At 47.5% G+C, this 13,417-nt stretch overlaps 1 protein-coding gene across 7 annotated transcripts in view; it reads right to left on the bottom strand.

Annotated features, from left to right (window-relative positions):
* PIP5K1C (phosphatidylinositol-4-phosphate 5-kinase type 1 gamma) overlaps window positions 1–13,417 on the bottom strand; it is a 51,287-nt gene that overhangs the window by 27,972 nt on the left and 9,898 nt on the right. Inside the window, exon 2 of one of the 7 annotated variants that reach the window (XM_054805430.1) lies at window positions 69–144. The exons of the other annotated variants lie outside the window; for them this stretch is intronic. The gene's annotated coding sequence lies outside the window, so the exon portion shown is untranslated. The remainder of the gene's footprint in view (window positions 1–68; window positions 145–13,417) is intronic. 7 annotated transcript variants of the gene reach the window in all.

Here is a 13,417-nt window from a genome sequence, read left to right as displayed (position 1 = left end):
CTAATCTCTTTTCTGCACTTTGTCACAAGTCCAGAGCAGGAGATTATCTTTAATTTTGTGATAATTACCACAAGCCGCTTTCATTCCCAGCTTTTAAGTGTCTGCTGCTGTACACGTACCAAATGTGGAATCAACACCAACCACCTGCGCGAAGGAAAGGTACCAGAGGTGAGAAACTGTGGATCTCCAGGAGAAATGATGCTTCAGGTGGACAAGAACATCACCAGTAAAACCTCCCTCCCCACTCCCTTAAAAAAAAAAAATCAAACAACAAAAAACAAACCCAAAAAATGGCTTTATAAAATCAACTTGTCTAGGCAGAAAATGAAAAAATCTTCCACTGGCTACTCAGTGCACAGCACTTGGCTGCGCTCATCTCAAACAAGCTGACAGATGGCCTTGCAAAAACTGATTTAACTCCAGCTTCGGGGGTTATATTAGCCATGAGAGACAGCACTCGGGTTTGCGGGGAACAGGCGCTCTGCTGTGGGAAGTTTCAACACTCAACAAGCTAATTGAAATGATTCTTATCCGATTTGGTGCAGCTTAGCGAGGGTATACTCAGAAATGTGACGAGCGGCTCTGAAAGGGGAACCCTGGGATGAAACCCCAGCTTTCTGCCCTGCCTCCAGCTCGTGCCTGGGTTTTGTAGTGCATTTCACGCACGCTTGACCTCCTGCCTTCAGTTCCTCTTCTCATCTGCGCACAGCTTTGAGTCGACCCTATCCCAACGCTCGAGCTCCTCCAGAGCCTCAGAAACAAACGTTTTGGTTATAGCATTCAGCAATTCTCATCTCTGATTTAACATCTATTTTTTCCATACGCCTCTACTGACAGCCACGATCCCCGCCACAACGCTGACACCCCGCAGGACAGGGAGGAGTTTACTCTGCGTATTGACTGTCTGACACAGAAAAGGACTCTTGAGTTTTAGCTCTACTGCCCCTCACCCCCATTTTCTGACCCCTTAAAGCACAGCACAGGCTGGCAGGAGGCTCCCACTCGAGAAGGAAACCCTCATCGTTACCAGGTTCGTCAGCCGGCCTCATCAGTGCATCTGAACTCACAAAATGGTGCAGGGTTGGGATCAGAGCAGCTCCCTTGGCTTCTCCAGCCCACAGCCTCTCTAGATGCTGTCATCAGGGAAATGCAAATGATGTCAGAAGTTAAGAAGTTAAAAAGAATCATCAAATCTTTGGGCTTAAAAAGCAAACTTCATGAAAATCAGAAAATATTGCCCTTGCTGTCTACCACTTTGAATGTGTTTAAGTTAAAGACATGGGTTCCAAGTTTCACTTACATGCAGAGAATAAATTTAAAAAATCTAATCAAGGAAAAAATAAAAAAAAAGTCACTCATATCTCTCAGAACCAGCTAAGGCAAGGTGACTAGCAAAACCCCTTCATTAGAAACCCGGGAAGAGCCACAAGAGGCTTCTATCCACTGAAAAGAAATTTCTTAAGAAAGTTTACAAACATCCAGCAGACGCCTCGTTTAAGGCCTAATAAAGAAGTCTAATAAGACAGATGCATACACACATATAAGTGTTTGATGCTTTATGACGCTCTAGAAAAGTCAATGCAAATTTCAATAGCTGCTAGATTTATCTGGACTTTTTCTCTGATCAGAGATGGTGCTGCATCTTTAATAAAAGCTTCACTTTATTAAAGTGTTTACCAGGAGATATACAATCTGACTGCAACTAAAAATACCTTAGAATATAAACACCATGTAAGCTCTTCAGCTGGAGGCTGTACCAACATGACCCCTCCAAAAACTCGGCACGCCGGAGGCTTGCAATTTGCCACTCGCTCTCAGTCAGGGCAGCAGCAACTGCAATGAAACACAGCTAGTTTTCAAAGTACAGTTCTCCAAAAGCCTTGGACCAGCAGTTTACATTTGTTGTCGGTGGGGTTTTTTTATTTATTCTTTGTTTTTCAACTACTGAGGTGAAAGCAGCCTTGCAAAATTGAGATTTAATACTAACCCAGCGTAATGGGCTAGAAAGCTGTGAAATTCTGACAAGTCACACACACACTGAAGGAGGTCTGGATCCAATTTTACACTTACTCAATAGAAAACAAGACAAAGTGACACACCTGAGCAACTCGGACGATAAAAGCAGATGAAGACTGCAACCAGGATGCTAGGATTTATTGTTCGATCAGACCACTCTAAATGCAGCCCCGTCTGGTCAACACATTATGTGCAAAAGCATTAAGAAATGGAGTGCTTAGGCACGAGCTGTGAAAGTTAAAGGCTACACACATGTAGCAGATGTGCTGCGGTGGAAATACAGAGAAAAAGGCTGGAAATGAAACGCATCCATCAAGAGACAGCTGTTACTTCTCGTAAGGGACTGCTGATAAAAAGAAATTAAAATTAAGGGTGGGAGGGGAGAAGGCAATATAGAGAAGATGCCAGAAAACACACCTCAGCTGAGAAGCAGCATCTGAATTAGCGCAGGCAGCCAACCGGGGCTTCCCAAGGAGCCGGCACGAGCCTGAGGCCGTATCAAAAAGGAAAGGCAGAAAGCAACCTCTGAATTTCTTCTCACGCTCGAAACATGCGGCTTCAGCAAGCAGCGCGGGCAGGGTCGGGCAGGAGGGGACACAACAGGCAGCAGGAGCTGGACTCTCAGCAAGCTCCTGGAGAAGGCAGCTATTTACAAGTTGCCCCTCTCAGGTATCCAGGATGCCCAACTGCTGATCGTTAAACACATCTTCTTCCCATAACACAACCCAATTTTATTAGGATGAGGAACATCAACTGAGCCACAATGCTAAATAAAAAGTTTGGGGGTTTTTTCCCCCTTAAATGCAGCATCTCTTGGCAGAAAGAGCTGTAGCCGACTACTCTGCACCGCGGGCACGGACAGCTGCTTCTGCCATTGGAGAGCTTGTAGAAATAAGGAAATAAAGCAATATGAGATAAATTCTGCTTGTTATATAGAATCTACATACAAGTTTGATACAAAAACGTATGCATTTTCACATGGAGCACTTGCTGAGTGACTGAATGATTTTTGAGACCATCTACACAAAACTCGTGCCAGTTGAACACAGCCTATAAACTCTCTCTCCAGCCCGGTGCTCAGGCAAGGCTCACTCCATCCCTACAGGCAAGCACAGCAAGGGGAGGAGAGACCCTGCTCCAATGCACCGGCAGCGCAGGGAGCTCCATGTTCCTCAGGATGGTTTAATCACCATCCAAAGTCCAGTAGTTTTTTGCAGACAGATAGAAATGCTGGCAGCCCTGGGCAGTATTCAAACTGGACTACCAGGAGCAGCCAAAGAGAAGTAATCCCATTTAATCCCACCTCGGACGCCCTGCTCTCTTCCCTGTCCTCTGCTCCCGCTGGCTGCCCACCACCTCCACTTCGTGAAAGGAAGATGACATTTGCAAACCATGATCTGCTGCACCAACTTTACATGCTGCACTCTTTTCCCATGCCCTTTGTCTTCTTTATTTGAGCATAAACTCGTTAGGGAGAGGAACTGTATAGCTTGTACAAATTAAGGGAAAGAGCTTAATGTACTGGCTAGGTAGGATGGGGCCTTGGGGCACTGCTGTGATACCTACTCTACAGCAGTGACACAGCTCGCTCCACCTTTCTACCCCAGGCAGTTTCTATCTACAAGCTCTTCAATTAACCCGAGACAGGGCGGGCGACAGGAAGCCCCCCAGCCACCCCCTCCAGCTTTCTGCTTGAGGGTTTTGAGCCCCAAACCCCAAAAGTGCTCTCGCTGCTCCCCTGCCAGCGCTCCCCCAGGAATCAAACAATTTAAGCCCTGTATTATACAGCCCAGCATTATACAGCCCAGCTTGGGCCACTCAGAGCAACGCATCCACCTTAGGGAACATCACCACTGCAAGGGACTGCCACAAAGGGATGGTTCTGCAGTAAAGGCACCTACCAGCCTATTTTATTTTTGGTTTTATGCAGAAACTCTTTCTGCCTCAGAAATAAATCTGTTTATCCCAGCTCAGGAGGCAGGGCAGAAGCTGAAGATGCAGGCGGTAAATTAACACATTCCTCCCTCAGCTGCAGGTGCGGGAGCGCATCCTGGGTGCAGCCCTCCTCAGGGAGCCACGCTGCTGAGCCAGGACACACCATGCTAAAACGTTTCCTTGACAACTCACCAGAAAAGCGCTTAGAGCACGGAAGCCCAATTACAGTGGGGAATAAGCAGGACAAGACCAGGGAAATGAAATTTTAAAAGAAACTGATTCATTTTCTTGTCTTGGATCAGCTGTGTGTAGAAAAAAAAGGACAATTTTGGAGCGTCTAGCCCAAAACTGTGTGACACAGCCAACAAAAAAGCAAAACAAAAATCTCATCAAGAGAGGCACACAATAGCTGACACACAGTAGCGGAAAAGGCTGCAGCAGTTCGGCTTCACGTTCAACTCCGTAATTATGCAATCCAGTGGGATGTTCAGGCAAACATCTGCTAGATGGGAAAGGTGCAGTCTTATCTGAACACAGTGTTCCTGCTCCCTTCCACGCCGCCGGTCACAGGAGGATTGCGGAGTGGAACAGCACACGCTCCCCAGCACGTCCAGAGCGGCACGTGGGCAGCGGAGGCAGAGAGGCGAGACGCTCCCAAGGTCAGGGACCCCAGCAGTGGCTTTAGGGCGCCAGCCTCTTCATAGCCTCTGGCTTCTCTCTTTATTACAACCTTCAAGTCCAAATCTGTCTACCAGAATTCACAGCAAAGCTTGATTAGGAATAATTAGAGACAGCAAACATCATGGCAGGAAGCGTAACCTCTCTGGGACAAAGCCAGGTCTCTGCACCTGTGACAACACCCAGGCACAGTGGCACCATGTTAAAACATCAACGCCAATTTAGAGCGAGGCCATAAAAGGCTGAGGAACTTTGAAGTCACATTCCTCGCAATCATTCAGAAGAGCTACAGCAACATCCAGTTGCCCCCTTACCTTTGCTCAGGGGCAGGACAAGCGTCACATCCCCTAATGGCAGGTCCCAACCCACCGACACCGCTCCCTGGAGCATCTCCTGGCTGCTGGGAAAGCTGTACTTCAGCAACAAGAAGACAGAGAACCTCCTGTTGCCTTTCTAGTTGTGTTGCAAAAACACCTGGGACCTGAATGACCTCAGGCAGCCCTTGGGACTCTTTGTGTGTTCAGATGGAGTATTCAGTTGCCACAAGATCCCAGAGAGCCATTTCCCAACCCCAGGTCAGAGAAGCACAAGATAGCTTTGCTAAGGCTGGGTCCAGAATTCGCTTCCCTCCTTTGTTTTCTGAGCATCGCTATCTCCCTGCCTGCAGGCTCCTGCCGAGAAGCAGGATTCAGCACTTTTAACACATGCAGTATCCTGCCTCTGTGCAGGGAAAGAATGCTCAGCTGCATCCGCCGTGATGCTATTCTCCAAGGGCCACTAATAAAGAGGGAGAAGTGTGATCTGACTAACCTGAGGTTACACACCGCTTGCCAGAGCGGTTATTCTGCCCCAAATACACAAGGTTTGCAGTGTGGCATGGCTCAGTGCTTTAGCTGCATGAGGCTTAACGTCAGATCTCAGCACCTCCCGACCAGGTAGGGATTAGTGCTGCTGGAGGCTCTTCTCCGCCATCCTACCTGCGCAAGCTCCCTTTGCAACTCGCTCTCTCTGCGAGGATACCTGCAAGGGTGGTACCAGGCACGGGACAAGGAATCGGTGGATGGAAAAAGGATGACTTCACTGTAGCCAGTCCCAAAACTTAAGCTGATAAATAGCACAGGATATTGTTCCTGAGCAGGGAAAACCCCTTTAGACAGCAGGAGGATGCCTTTGCACAACATCAGCTTGGTTCCCTTTACAATATTGCTTCCCTCTGTATCTCACCAAAGAATCTCAACCTGTCTTAGGAGAGCGCTGGCAATGCAAAGAAATCATTCAAGCTGCTTGTAAGAGCAGCACAGCAGATACAGAGTGCCTGACTGCAAGCTATGAGACAGTGACAAACTATCCCCCTACATTTTCTCTCAGCCCTTTCTCATAGAGGGTTCTGCAGCTCAATAAAGTTGGCACCTCCGATCCAGGAGCGATGGGTCAGATCATCAAGTAATATCTATAGGAAGATGCTTTTAAATGATAGAAGCAATAAACAGAGAGCTTACTGCCCTTGCTCATTCACCATGAAGAATTACTCTCAGAATAAATTACATTAAAATAGAAGAATACAACTCAAGAAAGAGATCCGCCTCCCTAAATTTTCCATTTTCTGACCTTCTAAAAGATGTGTTGAAGTCCAGTTACTACAGTCACAGCAGGTAAAGAAATCTACCTGAAGTTTCACAATAACCACGTACCACAATACCAGGCTATACAGAAGTTATCACAACAAGCAGAGCTTTAAACCTGGGAGCTCAGCTTCCTAACCAACAGCAAACTCCAAAGGGAAAAGAGTTGTTTTGTCTACAGGCCACCCTTCACAAGTCATCCTGAAGATGCACCTGGATTGTTAATGAGTGGGGTATTTCCTGATTTACTCCGTAGCCAAAGCTGCTCGGCTAAATCCTCTAAGATTTAATTCTGCTCTTGCTAATGTCGCTTGACAGAGATTTTCCGGAGGTGCTCAAACACTGAAGACTTGAAAGGGGATTTCAGAATGGGGTTGTATACAACATGCGTCACTGGATATAAAGTCCTTTTGCTAGGCTGCTCGCATCAGGTTGAGTAAACTCTCCTTCACGAAACATTTCCAGGTTGCTGTGGGTGCTGCTGACAACACTGCAACACGCACACGTATGTACAGATTTGCATCGCAACGCAGAGAACAAGGTCTGGGTGGGAAACGTCTGTAATTCTACCTGCTTCAAAAACAGATGTCAAGTCAAAAGCATCAGGCTGAATTTCTGGACCTGTTTTTAGAGCACGGGTTTGTCCTACAGCACCTCAAAGAGCATGCCCTCTATACAATTCAGAGAGAGTTTTCAAGTTGGCTGAGTCCCACTAAAAATATGCAATTAAAAAGACATGATAGGAAAAGCAGACCAGTAATACATCTTTGTTCGAGTTCTACTTCTAAATAAACCTAAGTTTTTGCTGCCGTAACAACTAGAAATTAAGCTCTCCAGCTGCATGCATCTCATCTGAGCTTGTTAGGCACCAAAGCTATCAGAGATTTCTTGGCCTCATTCAAAATCAACTACCCCAGCTCACATGTGGCAGCAGGCCAGGTCTGGCTGGCGTTTTGCTGCTTCCCATTAGCACGTCCTCTGCCCTCGTCAGCACCCTGCGCCCTCTTCCTGCACAGGCAGCACAGGCAGCACACAACCCACCCAAACCCTACAGCGAGCCACAGTGAGGGCTAGCTAGCTCCTCAGGAGCAGGCTCTGCTTAATCCCTCCCAGCTACTGCAAATCCTTTTCTCCAGATGGATCCCATCCCTCCCTGGATGTGCCAACACCTCCTCTCTCCCTGGATTGAGGGGGCTGGTACCCAGGAGGGGTACCAAGCCTCTAGTCCTCCTCTCCTCCATCCAAACGTCCCCTGCAGCAGCAGCAGCGCTAGACAGACCACATACCCGTGTTGCGAGACTGAGGAAAGACCTCTCGGGCAAAAGCTACTGCTGCAAGGTGTGGGGGGCTGTAGGTTAGGGATAAATTTAAGTTATTGCTCACCACCACGTTCTTTTCCCACTAGCCTTGTTAGGCCACTTCTGCTCTCTGTGACTGGAGTGTTTTGGTCGGGTGCTCCTGCTTTGCTCTAACAAAGGCACCTGAACAGATGGAACAAAACAAGCCACAGCAGAACAAGCTCAAAAGATGAAGTGTGCTGCCAAAAATCGTAACTCAAAGTTTCAGCAAGTAGTCTCTTCTCTCCCTGGGATCCTGGCTGTTGCATGGCAGCTAGTGACTCAGCCATCAGCCGAAAATAAGTTACCTAAAACATAATGAAATTTTTAAAAACACCTCTAGAGCTCTTAGCAAGAAATACAAACGGGTGAGATATGCGTAGACGGCAGGAAGAGATAACCTGGTGCCTATGCTGGGCTACAAGGACCTTTCAGTCACTGATGACCACGGACAGCCTCCTCCAATACCAACAACCACAAGCTGAAGGACAGGCTCCTTCTGGCACAGATCTGCAGCCTGCTCAAATGCTAAGTCAGTAAAGCAGCTTCTCCAGCCCAGCATGGAGGATTTTCACTTGGAGGCTGAGCCAGGCATTTATTACTTCTATTTAACCAAGCGCAGCTACGTCCATCTATTTGGGAACAAGCTCTGCTCCACACTCTGTACAGGGACATGCCCAAACTGAAGATGCAAAAGAACAAAGAGTAAAATCCAGAAGAGCACTCAGGCTCCCAAAGCGCTGTGCAGGCAGAGCTGAGGCTCTGGTTATCCCCAAACTCCCCAAGGCACCCCGGGTGCTGAGGACACTTTGGATTTCTGGCACTGTTTTCCCAGAGGCTGCCACACACGTTCACACTCAGTTCAGCCACAAGCCCCTCTGCAAGCAGCAGCATTGTTTGGGATTCAGAAGAACGGAGACCACAGTCACTGCTGAGTATTGCGCCTGCCCTTTGCATCCTGCACTTACTCTGCTTAGCACAGGATATAGGAGTGGTCAAGGTCTTTCTGATGTGATTTTGTGGGTTTTAGCCTGTGTTTGACAGCAGACTGTTATTAGGTGAAAGAAAGCAAGTTACCATGGAGCTGAACTACAGCCAGCTGGGTCAGCTCTTTTCCCAGCTTTTCAGAGCCCCCAGCTCTTGGGCTGTGGGTTTCGGAGCAGCCCGGCTTCAGTGAAAGAGCAGAGGAGAAAAGGGATTCATTAAACACAGAAAGCTACAGCTGAAGGACATCAGGCTGCAGAGACGAGTGACCAGCCCAGGAGGAGCCCGGCTGGCCACATGGCTCATACGTGTGCATTGGTATTATCGTGTAAGCTCAAGGTGCAACTGGGAACAACTTCTGGTCTCACAGGTCCTAAAACAGAGTCCTGAACCATAAGCAACTTAACTCTTGAGCCCCTCAGGACTTCACCCAACAGCTGCCCAATACAAGGAAAAAACTGGGGATGCCCCATGAACAGGTATAGAATAAAGTCATTCAAGACAGCAGCAGAGTGAACTTCTGTCTAGTATTTCTGAACTACACAGAAGAATCTCACAGAATCTTTAATACTGTTTGCTGAGACTTTAATAAAACCAGAAACGAAGTAGTTCCCCTGAACTGTAACACTACAAGGCTGGATCAGCCAAACACACACTGCCACTGACTTGGGAAGGAGTGGGGGACAGCACAATCTGCTCCTGTGTTTGCAGAGAAACAGAAACCACAGCCAGGCATGCAAACATCATACGTTTGCTCTGAAAAGCATCTCCAGGAGGACAACCCCGCCTCTTGCTCGGGTTTCCCCTCCCAGCTCAGCTGATAGCGACCTTCTGCCGGCTCTGTTTTACGATGGTGGCATGCGTTGTGTGGTAGGATGCAGACAGACAAATGCGCGGTAACGCCGGCCAACAGCTACGCAACAGCTCTCAATGGGGAATATGAGATACACAGGGCTGACGTGGGAAGTCCCATGGCTTAAACTCTACATTTCCTGGCTCCCAACCCAGTAACCTTCTTCCAGGTCAGATGGCTCAAGCCTATCGGTCTGTACACACCAAGCAGCAGGGCTCCTCCGGCCTCACCAGTGAGATTTTAATGGGCAAGTTATTTTTACAAAGCACAGCAAAATGGAAGTTAGAAGGCTTAGGGAAGTCAGGTGTGGTGGCTTTCCATGGGAAGAGAAAAAGGCAGGTCTGACGAAGTAGAACCTTCCCACAGATACTGCAACACCATTTAAGGATGGACCTGACCAAGCTCTGAAGTTTTGGACAGGGCGATACTTCTTGGCTTCCTTTTCACCAAAGTGGGTGCATTGGTTTTGCCAGAACTTAAAGGCCAGCCGTAAGGCAAAGGATGTTTGGAGACCATTATCTTGGCAAGTCAAAACAAGCAAAAGCAGGAGCACGAATAGAAAACATTAAGTAACCTGCAGCACTGCCACTTCTGCCTGTAATATCTGTTTAACAGACTGGTTAACATCTCTGTTGGTGACATGGACCTCAGCAAGTTTGCCAATGACACCAAGCTGTGTGGTGGGTCGACACGCTGGAGGGAAGGGATGCCATCCAGAGGGACCTGGACAGGCTGGAGAGGTGGGCCCATGTGAACCTCATGAAGTTCAACAAGGCCAAGTGCAAGGTCCTGCACATGGGTCGGGGCAATCCCAAGCACAGCTACAGGCTGGGCAAAGAATAGATGGAGAGCAGCCCTGAGGAGAAGGACTTGGGAGTGTTGGGGGACGAGAAGTTCAACACGAGCCAGAAACGTGTGCTTGCAGCCCAGAAAGCCAACCGTGTCCTGGGCTGCGTGTCCAGCAGCGTGAGCAGCAGGTTGAGGGAGGGGATTCTGCCCCTCTGCTCCGCTCTGGTGAGACCCCCCCCTGCAGTTCTGCGTCCAGCTCGGGGGTCCCCAGCACAAGAAAGACATGGAGCTGTTGGAGCAAGTCCAGAGCAGACCATGGAGATGATCTGAGGGCTGGAGCACCTCTGCTATGGAGACAGGCTGTGAGTGTTGGGGTTGTTCAGCCTGGAGAAGAGAAGGCTCCCGGGAGACCTTAGAGCCCCTTCCAGTACCTAGAGGGAGTCTACAGGAAAGACGAGGGACTCTTTATCAGGGAGCTTAGTGACAGGACAAGGGGTAATGGGTTTAAACTAAAAGAGGGCAGATGTAGATGAGATGTTAGGAAGAAATTCTTCCCAGTGAGGGTGCTGAGGCCCTGGCACAGGTTGCCCAGAGAAGCTGTGGCTGCCCCTGGCTCCCTGGCAGTGTTCAAGGCCAGGTTGGATGGGGCTTTGGGCAACCTGGGCTAGTGGAGGGTGTCCCTGCCCGTGGCAGGGGGGTGGGACTGGATGGGCTTTGAGGTCCCTTCCAACACAAACGAGTCTGGGATTCTAATTTATTCCTTTTCCCTTTAGATGAGCAGCTGCCATTCAGGCACATCTTATCCCTCCCTTCCGCAGGCCTCAGATTAAGTCGTTTTTTACCCTACCTCACCCTTACAGATTAAGTTGTTTTTCCCTCACCTCACAGGAAAACTTGCAATTAAATTTTGTTCCTTCAGACACTGTAAAAACCCACCTTGTTCCTCTAGGTTACAGTTTGCTCTTCATGCTGGACGTTGGTCACTTCCAGCAGTCTTGCACTCCTAGTTTTCAGTTTAGAAAAAAAGACTCAAAGTAAAACCAATGTTTGCATTTTAAAACCTGGGAGCTGGGGAAGCCATAGCATCTCTCTGAGATCAGTTATAAACCTTAAATCTCAGTACCTCATGGAAGCTCATGCATTGCCATCCTACCAATACAAAACCAGCGCTAGCACGTATTAAATGAAGTTCCTCCCAAATTGCCACGTTCTTGGCAGCTGATGGAGCCACGACAAGCAGTCCGCTACCAACATTTTATCTCAGGAGGGTCTTCAATTTAATACCAGCCTATATTGGCCAGCTCTGCATCTGGTACATGATGGACAACCCGGTTTATTATACCAAAGCGAAACAGATAAGGCAATTGCTGTCTTTAACGGAAATATAACTGTCTTGGCTGACAAAGTACACAGTCTTTTTGCTTCATTTTAGAGACAGACCCATGTTTATCAGGACTTTGAGGCTCTCTGCAAGGGAGCTGCAGCGAAGATTGCAATTATACACAGGAAATGCATGGGGCTGGTCCATGAAGAAGCCACAGAAGCAATTAGCAGTTTCAGGATGTTCGCTCCTTCAGTTTCTCATTTTCTTTAATAAGCATTTTCTGGCATTACCAGTCTAGAAGCCTCTTTCTCAAAAGAGCGTCCTAGATAGTTAATCCACCAGTGACTCCTACTTAATGCTGAAGTAAAACCAAACATCTAACCCTCTGAGACGAAGGTGGAAAAAGACTATGTCATTATTTCTCGTCCATCAAAATTAATTTAAGCCTGAAGAGATGCTGGTTTGAGAGGAAGTATCCTGGAATTAAAAAAAAGCGGTATGCATATCAAAAGCTACACAATGCAGCACAATGTGTACCGCCTAGAAAAACTTAAATTATCTTGTAAATTAAGTTAGCATTACAGGAAAAACAGTAGTAAATTAAGCAAAGGCAATTGTTAGCCTTCCAGATTGCAGTTCTGATCACTGAACAAACAGTCCTTGCCAACACAAAAATTATCCCATAACATGTGCTATTTAAACCCACAAATAATCACCACCTGTTAGGCCAAACTGAAAAACTTTGCCTTATTTCTGGATTCCACCTAGGCAAGTGTTTGCCCTGTAACTGAAGAGCACTTAATTTAACATTGACAAGTACAGCTTCAAGACCGTATAATTTTCTGCTGTCGCCGTTCCAGCTTTGAAGTTAGGGACTATTTTACATCTCTATAGTTTGCATTTCTGCCACCAAATTCTATGCCGTTTTATACGCTGCCCCCATCAACATGCATCCAGACAGATGGCGAGAGCTGCACTGAATACATACAGAAAGGAAAACTGTCATTTTAAAGACGACACCCATTTAAAAGTGACATTTAAAGAGAAGACAAGCGGTTTCAGGTATTACATCTGCCCTCTCGGCAGCGCGTAGGACTTCTGATCACATTACTCTTCCTCTTGGCGTGGGGATGCACATGCTGCAGAACCGGCTGCACGGACAGAAACTGTGAAATCAAGAAATCAGAGAAAGAACCAAGTCTCACATCAGCATCTAAATGGAGTGACTGACTGCATGAAGTGCCATCAGGCACACATTCAGGGAAAGAGCACTCAGCTAGATGATGATTTTAGCCAGCTGCCTCCCGTTGAAAAATGCAGTAATGGACAATTTTGCCTTGAAAAATCCACAAAATTTGGTCTATCGGATGTGGAGAGAGAATACAGAAAGAAAACTACTGCAGCATCTTTGTCATCAGCTGCTGTATCCTGCCCACACTAGAGGCTTGGGTAATATTTTGCTTGTGCTGCTGCCCAGGTCATGGAAAGAACCAAACATGACAAGCAAGCATTAAGACATGGGCAAATTTTCCCTGTCTTTTTACAGTAGTTAGCAAAGTACCATCACTTCTGCCTCGTGTTAGAGTTTTCCCTCTCCACACGTTAACTTGCACGGTAAATGCCATCAGCGTTGCAAAGCCAGTGTGAACTTCAGTTCCCAACTCTACACTTAGAAGAGAGCCGGGCATCCTGCAGGAAGAAACCAGGCCACTTGACTGGTGGCAATGGGAGACTCCAGCTGATCACCTTAATTTTACTTTGTCAAATGGCAACTTGTGTTTCTAGGCCTTATGCCAAGCCTGAAGGTTTTTCTTCAATCCCTCAGATATTCAGGACCTTGAGTAAAATCAATGGACATCACAGATGACGTTTAGCCACA

The sequence above is a fragment of the Grus americana genome, chromosome 28 (genome assembly GCF_028858705.1).
Source record: "Grus americana isolate bGruAme1 chromosome 28, bGruAme1.mat, whole genome shotgun sequence".
NCBI classification, from domain to species: Eukaryota; Metazoa; Chordata; class Aves; order Gruiformes; family Gruidae; genus Grus; species Grus americana.
The sequence above is the reverse complement of the archived record's forward strand: the minus strand, read 5'-3'. Positions and strand labels throughout refer to the sequence as shown.